Source organism: Pleurodeles waltl, chromosome 10 (assembly GCF_031143425.1).
Source record: "Pleurodeles waltl isolate 20211129_DDA chromosome 10, aPleWal1.hap1.20221129, whole genome shotgun sequence".
NCBI lineage: Eukaryota > Metazoa > Chordata > Amphibia > Caudata > Salamandridae > Pleurodeles > Pleurodeles waltl.
This window is the reverse complement of record NC_090449.1, coordinates 296612024-296620238: the sequence shown is the minus strand read 5'-3', so window position 1 is coordinate 296620238 and position 8215 is coordinate 296612024. Positions and strand designations below refer to the sequence as shown.

Here is an 8215-nt window from a genome sequence, read left to right as displayed (position 1 = left end):
CCCAGGGCTGATTGGTGTTTGGAGGGGGGGCGGAACCTGAAACTGGAGGACAAGGTACCGTGTAGTCAGGGTAACCGTCCCTCCTATGGATACAGGTGAGACGTGGGTCACCTGTGTGGTCCAAATGGTGGTTCAGGACAGGAAGGGATCCTGTCAGATTGGTTATGGTCACAAGAATTTCTCAGTAACATGTAAATAAAAAATGTTTTCCCTATTGACTAACCTTGCTATACTTGCTATTTGATGTTTGGCTTGTTGAAGATATGAGTTATTTTGAATTATGTCTTTTTGAAAATAAAAGATACTTCTTCCAACGAGTAAAGCTTGTCGTCTCGTGTATTCCTGGCGGGGGGAGTGTGGGCCGTTTTGGAGTCCTCCGGATCCTATCATTGTTCAATTCTCCTATGGAAAAGTGCATGGGGAAACCTTGTTTTGGGACCTTCCTTTTTCTTGGCCCCTGCTTGACAAATCACCCTGAAAATTGCACTCAGCGCAGCAGTGCATTCCAATGGATGCTACATCAAAGGTCCTGCGCACAGGGCTGAAGGATACCTAGGCCCATATTTATACTTTGTTAGCGCTGCATTTGCGCCACTTTTTGATGCAAAAACGGTGCAAACTTGCAAAATACAATTGTATTTTGCAAGTTTGCGCCGCTTTTGTGTAAAAAAATGACGCAAGTGCGGCGCTAAAAAAGTATAACTATGGGCCTTAGTGTTCCTCTTGGGCAGAGTGCTTATGGATATAGCTCTCTAGTGGTCAGCAGGGGTTATACTCCATGACAGATTACTTGGCCATGTTATGAAGTGAGCAGTGCTTGGGTTGATGACATGAGCGAGCAAGCGTGGGAGGCAGTATCACTTCCTCTGGGCTTGCCTGCCCTCCTTTGTGATATAGTTAGTCATGTTGTAGATCTCGGGAGCTATTCAGGTCGGCTGTAGGTCTTCATGGCTTTTGAGTTGGATGTCCCTTGAGTCGGCTTCAAAAGAACAGGCTTGCAGTCTTGTGGAGATTGGCAAAAGAGTGCCTCACTCTTTGCTATCTTGTAAAATACTCTTCGAAGTGCAGGGTGTTAAGAGAGGCAGTTCCTCTCCAGTGTTGGGGACAGTGTCTGGAAACCAGAGGCTACTTGAGAGATTTGGGTGCTCGAACTTGAGTACTGGAGTTAAGCGAGGCATGGGGCACATTCTCAGGCATATTCCTGCTCTTTCTAACAGGAAATAACAAGGCAGCACCCTGGCGCTGGTCAGAGGCGGCACGAATCATAATGGACATCCAGAGCCAGGCTTCTGAAAAAGATTAACTGGTCTGAGGTTGCTTGTTTCTCTGCTCTGAGGGGATGTTGCCTGACACTTAGGCTGGACTGCTCTGACAGGGGCAGAACTAAGAGTGCTTTGCCTATGGTTGCTCTGCATCAGGAATGGCGCTTATGTGAAAAATGTAATGGACCAGAATACAGCCCTGAGTGATTGCCAGTGGCAGAAAGTTTTGCAAGCATTCCACACATCAACTTTGGTTGTTTTGATGTGCGATGGTGATGCCGAGACATGGGTCTTGTGCTCAGTGTGCCAGAGTATTTATTGGTGAAGCCCATCTAGCTTTACACCGATCTGCAATTACTTGTTTCCATTCAAAGGGAATGTGGCCTCACAGCCTGGACTAGACTGTTCTGATTAGAGCAGCACCAACACCAATGTACATATGGACATGGCACAGTGGGCAAAAAAAGTTCGGACTCTAAATACTTCTTGAGTGGCTGCCAATGGCTGATATGTTAGAGCATGACTGAAACTGACTTGACTATGGTTGTTCCCTGTCTGGAGTGGCTCAGTAGCCAAAACAATTGGCAGTCACTGAGGTATTTGCAAGCCTTCAAGACGTCACTTTTTATTACTTTGATTGGCTGCCCTAAGTGTGAAAGGTATGCCCAGACATGGATAGGGCTCACCAGCCATAGTACCGCTCTACTGCTCAGCAGGCCTGACAGTTTGCCCAGGATTGTAGCAGTTAGAGCACGGCCAAGACTGACTTGATTATGGTTGCTCTGTGTGTGGAGTGCCACAGCCGGAAAAGCGACTTCCAATGACGACGCTATTGCAAGCATTCCACCCATTACCCGTTGTTGTTTTGCACAGTGGTGCTGCTAACAGACTACACAAGCAGGGGGTGGAGCTCACAACAACAACAAAAAATACTTTCCACACTGATATAATCCCGACATAACATAGAATGTTCTTTTGCTGGCACCCGCTACCAAAGGTGCGTCAGAGTTCCTTTGGAACGTTACCGCTGTCTTGATGACATCACGGAATATTTGAGATGTCATTGGCATAAGTCTGGATTAAGTACGTGTATAGGCTGACAAAAGTCCTCCCACCTGACTGTTGGCGTTGAACTCTGGCTTTATGAAATATATGCGTTATTTTCCTGATTAACAGGTGCTCTTTCCCTGTAATGAAATAGGCATCATCGTGCAGCATGCCCTGGTCCCTCCTCCCCTCACAACCTATGATTGCAGGCACGATTTTATCTTTTATCTAAAAACAACAGACATAAACGGCTCAGGGGATGTTCTAATGACCCCGTAATGGCAAAGGCAGCAGCAGCGCTTGTGTGCCTAACCGCCTGTGTAATTCATCACAGCTCCGGTGGAGTGGCCGACATATTGGAGCCATTGATTTCTAGGACGGGCTGTCGGTGCTGCGGGGGCGGGGCCGCTGGGCCCACCTGAGCCGCACGAGAGGAACGACCTATACCCATTGATGGAGGGGGAGGCAGAACACTGAGGAGAAAACGGGGAGGGGGAGAGTGGAAACACGAGGGACAGATGTAGAAAGACGGAACTAACATTGATAAGGTCCATAATATTTTTTTATACATTTTTAGATTATTTTATTTTTGAAGTATTTGTCTGGATTAGCTAAAACACCCTTTGGCCAAGCCATTTTACTTATAGCGTCAGGATCTCTGTGAAGAAAGGGAGGGCAGGGGTTATGTCATTATCTCTCAATCTGTCAAAACTGAGATTCTACAAATAGGGAATTGCTGGCCCATCGCAAACATTTCTCTCGAAGTGCACTGGCCTAGTTGAATGAACATTTAATAAGGCGTCCATCAATTTTAAACTTCAAAAGCGGGTAAGATATATGTAGTCCCTATGTGTATTGCTATTCTATGTGAAAAATGTTGCACACAGTCACTTTAAGATTCATTATTTAACTTTAAAATGCTTTTTAGGTCGAAGCCTACAAGACAGCACAGCTGTATGATTTGCTTAAGACATCTTGAGGACATTCTGAAAGCTGACTTAAGAATAAATTCCACCCACTACTTACCATGGCTTTGTGGTTTGTAACTCACATTTGCTTGCTTTCGATTTGCTGATTTATTTATCTTAAGCTGTCCAGCATGCCTTTATCCCTCCACGCCACTCCACTCTACGACACTCCGTTCTATGCCACTCTACATTACTTTACTCCACTCTATGCCACTCTACTCTATGACACTCTACTCCACTCTATGCTATGCCATGCTACGCCACTCCACTCTATGAAACTCTACTCCACGCCACTCTCCTCCACTCTATTCCACTCTTCGCCACTCTACACCACTCCACTCTATGCCACTGTACTTCACTCTACGCTACTCCACTTTACGCAGTTGCACTCTATGCTACTCTGCTCTATGACACTCCTCTATATGCCACTGCACTCTACAACTCTTCATACTATAACACTCTGCAACACTTTACTCTATGACACTCCACTCTACTAGACACTACTGGACTCTATACCCCTTCACTCTACGACATGACTCTCCTGCATGACATTCTATGCCAGTCCACACCCCTCCACTCCATGCTATGCCATTTTACTTCACTCCACGTAACTCTATGCCACTTCACTCTAGGCCACTCTGCTCCACTCTATATCACTCCACTCTATAATACTCCACAATACTTCACTCAATGACACTCTACACCATTCCACTCTATGACAGTGTCCTCCACTCTATGCTACTTTACTCTAGACCACTGCACTCCACTCTATGGCACTTTACTCTAGACAACTCTACTGGACTCTAGCCACTCAACTCTATGACCCTCTACTCCACAACACTCTATGACACCTAACTCCACTTCACAACAGTCCATTGTATGACACTGCAATCTATGCCATCCACGCCACTCTACTCTATGATACTCTACGCAATTCTATGACACTATGCGTCAGTCCACTCTATGACACTTTACCCCACACTACGTTATGCCACTCCACTTCACTCTACAACACTCCACTCAACTCTATGGCAAACTACTCTACTCCATGACACTTTACTCTATGCCCTTCCACTCTATGGGCCTGATTTAAGACTAGTGGCGCTGTATCCAATGCAGCACCACTTTTCTTGGGCCCCTTAGCGCCCCCTAACACCACCATGTGTGCGCCGTATCTAAGATATGGCGCACCATGGTGGCAGTTAGCGAAACTAGAGTCAAAGTTTTTGATGAAAGTTCGGAGCTTTGCAGGACTAGTATAAAAAAAAAAATACACTGATCCTGTAAAGCCCGTTGAAAATGGTGTGCCTCCTTTAAGCAGGCATTAAAAGGGCCAAAAAAAATGACAAAATGACGCTTGGATTTCTTTGCGCCATTTTTTCACCCCCCCAACAAGGGAATACCCCCTTTGCATACATTGTGCCTGGCGACTTTGTAAATTTGGTGCAGCGATTTTGGCCTCGTTGGGCCCATTAACTTCCAAAAAATGACGGCAATATGGCTCAAGGAGGTGCTAGGGGCTCTTACATCAGCCCCTATATCTTTCCACTCTATGACACTCTACTCCACTCTACAACACTCCACTCTATGATACTCTATTCCATGCACCTCCACTCTAAGACACTCCGCTCTCCAACACTCCACTCCAGTATACCCCCTATTCTGCCCCCAACTCTGCACCACTCTACACCACTCTACCCTACACTGCTCCATTCTGCTCTACTCTAATCTACAACTCCACTCTAATCCATGATACTCCACTGTACTCTATGACACTCCACTCTCCTCTATGCCACAAACATTTAGCCATGCTGAACAGCATCCACGCTACTGTACAACTTGGGTAAAACTAATTGGCAAAGCCAATTGCTCTTGCAAAGTCAAGACCTACTGGCTTTGCCAGTGCTTGTTATAAGAGCAGAGCCCTATCTTGACCACACGTTTAGGGTTCTGTTTTTAGATATTTCAAATTATTATCCCTTATTTGGAAAATAAAGCACTGTATCACAGTGTGCTTATGAATCTGTGTTTTTATTTCCAATGTTTTCAGTGCAATGTCTGAAATTATTTCCATTTGAAGGAAAGATATATTTGCACTATGATTAATAATATAAATGAGTACACTGTTCCAATGAAAGACATGTGTCGAAAAATCCACATGGCACTTTTCTATCAAGAAGCAAATACTGTCACACACCCAAAGGATATAATGCTTCATCATAGGGTTTGCTCCTCGTCAGACTGGCGCTGCAATGTCTAACGGGCCCACCACACGGGGCCACTTTGCCGGAGATCTTAACTAGAGATCTGTGCCGTGGTTGGAGAGGAATAGATTCAATCCTATGGACAGAATAGGAGAGGAAAGAGAAAAATGGATAAAATTGGCTCCAGAAACCCTCAAGAAACCACACTTTATTGAGTCATGAAGGATCTGGTTGAAGGCTAAAAACAAAAGGGGGAGCAAAATAGAGATAATGCTCAATCACTTTACCAACATAATAAGGTGAGGAGGATGAAGTTACCCTCAACCATCACCATAGGTGATGTTTCTCTCCTAAAAAAGTCCTTATGGATCTGGTGGCGCTTTGTCAGGACCAAACAATGAAAAGAAAAAAACACTTCTCCTAGGTTATTTAGAGAGACCTCAATGTGTCTAGAAATATATATACAAAAACCTAAATAAACCACTTACTTATGGTATTATTCCAAAACATGTTGTATAGCCTGTGGAGACAAAAACGATACATAAGAGATTGCAAAATCAACTGAAAACATTTTTTTCAAAAAGTTTTATCCAACAGTATTGAAGGTGACATGGCACTAAGTGAACGTAGTGTGTATCATGCTCAGTGATAAAAAACAGAACAATTGACGGAATGTTACTTACCTTCCCTAAATGGGTAAAAGGCCTCATGGGAACAAGCGTCAACTAAGCTTGCTGTAGTATCTAAGCAGATATGTAGAAAATAAAATCATATTAAAAAAAGTCATAACCAAAAACTGGATGTTTCAGTCTCAATCAGTAGAAGGGCCCAAAATAATGATAATAAATATTGACACCAAAGCTATAATATAAATAATGTAACTGTCAAAGTAAAACAAAGTTAACTAGTCAGTGTCATTGTCATCAATTGATAACCCCACATTCAAAAATATCCTTATTATCAGTATGTTGGATGGGGTAGTATCAAACACGATATGGTCAGTAAGCTGCTGAAATTCAATTGCGATCGGTTCAAAATACACGTACATAGTTGAAATCTCATATACAAATAAAGGAGGCTAACACTTAGCCCACATAGTTTTTATATAAGGATCCAGTATTGGTAAATCATAATAAAAAAGTAATTGGAGCGGTGTAAGAATGGACCGGGGTGCAGTAGTAAATCATCCAACAGCCGTCAACTCAAATCGGAGTGCCCATAGTGTCAGAAACGGTTACAGAGTAATGAAAAGCCAAGAAAAGATTACACTGGAAAAAACACAGAAAGGCGGCAAAAAAACACCACAACAGAGGAAAGCAGCGAGTCTCAACACATACATTTTACTGCCGCAAGCTCTTCTCGAGAACCTATCCCGAGGACGCGTTCCCGGATAATACCGGAACAGTGCGTCCCTCCGGAAATAATACGACGCACGATCATGCGTCGACCAATCCACATCGTCAACTGCTAAGTATGTAATTGACAGCGGTCCATGATAATGAAAAAGGTAAAAAGGACACAGTGGGCTGGTCTGCCCGGAAGGAGGAAAAGAACCACACTTGAAGTCGACATAAAAAACGGACTACTTCTGAATCGTCAGATTGTCAAAAATCTGATCCCAAAATGAATGTCATAACAGCATAATTTTCTGTACAGACAGACCAGAAATAAATAACCACGCACTGAAAAACAGGATGGTATGTAGAAATGGAATGTTTCACACTACATTCCAAGGATATGTGGAAAAATAAACACATAAGGAAAAAATCAGAATATCATCCTCAGCTCCTACCGAAAAGGGAGAGACCCTCTAAACATATTTTGGATAGAACTATAAGACACAATTTTATCAAGTATTGGTAGAGGCTTGTCCACGGAATATCATCATTCAATCCGTGGATATGAGTGCTCAGTTTGAACACCCAATGTTGTTCTTTCTCAAACAGGGATTTGTGTCCCTTCGGTAAATGTTTAGGGAGTCCAGAACCACCCACTACATGTCTTCAGTCGAATGTTTAGCATCTAGATATGGGAGTTTACTGCAGTACCTGGTAGTCACAATCTGTCGTGCTTGACTTACTTCAAGGCTGGCCTGGAATAAATGTACTGTTTGGGGTCCTTCTTGGCAGTAGTAATGTTAGAAGTGCAGTATGTGAAAACAATGGTCTTACTCTTTTGTGGTTGGTGTTTGTCTCTTCATATACTCAACATTCCTAAGTCCCTCCTTACCCTCCCCTAACCACCCTTTAGTGGTAAGTATTACCCATTTTCCAGCCGCTCTCCCAGGTTCCTCTCATATGACTCACTAAAACATATAATTACATGTGGCAGAGATCTCCTCATCGAAAAGGCTGGAGAGGCAGTGGTCTCCTTGTGTACGTTTGTGAATAGTATTTATAGTATGTGAGTAGTACTAATGTAGCTCTACCAAACGTACTACAAAATGGAGTATGTGAATAGGCTCTATAGTTGTATAGGATGTGTAAATGAATTGTACCTCTCACAAGCATCATATGTCAAGTAAATAAAATATAATGGACACGCCCAAGGAATAGAGCAGTAGAAGGTTTTCATCCAGTGTAATGTATTCACACATATAGATTGCGTATTCCAGACATTCTTAAAAATGTTTAGACTCTAAAACAGTAGGTAGCAACAAAATTACTAAATCAGATGGTGCTTTGCTCAGGTGATTGAAACGGGTAGAAGTTTGTAAGGCAAAATTAAACAATGG

At 43.2% G+C, this 8215-nt stretch overlaps 1 long non-coding RNA gene across 1 annotated transcript; it reads right to left on the bottom strand.

The window, feature by feature from the left end:
- Positions 1-5314: 5314 nt before the first annotated feature.
- On the bottom strand, positions 5315-6225 carry LOC138260748 (uncharacterized). The gene is made up of 3 exons (XR_011198958.1): positions 6165-6225; positions 5970-6001; positions 5315-5617 (listed from the first exon to the last, which is right to left on the bottom strand). It is a non-coding gene; the product is annotated as an uncharacterized lncRNA (long non-coding RNA).
- Positions 6226-8215: the final 1990 nt, after the last annotated feature.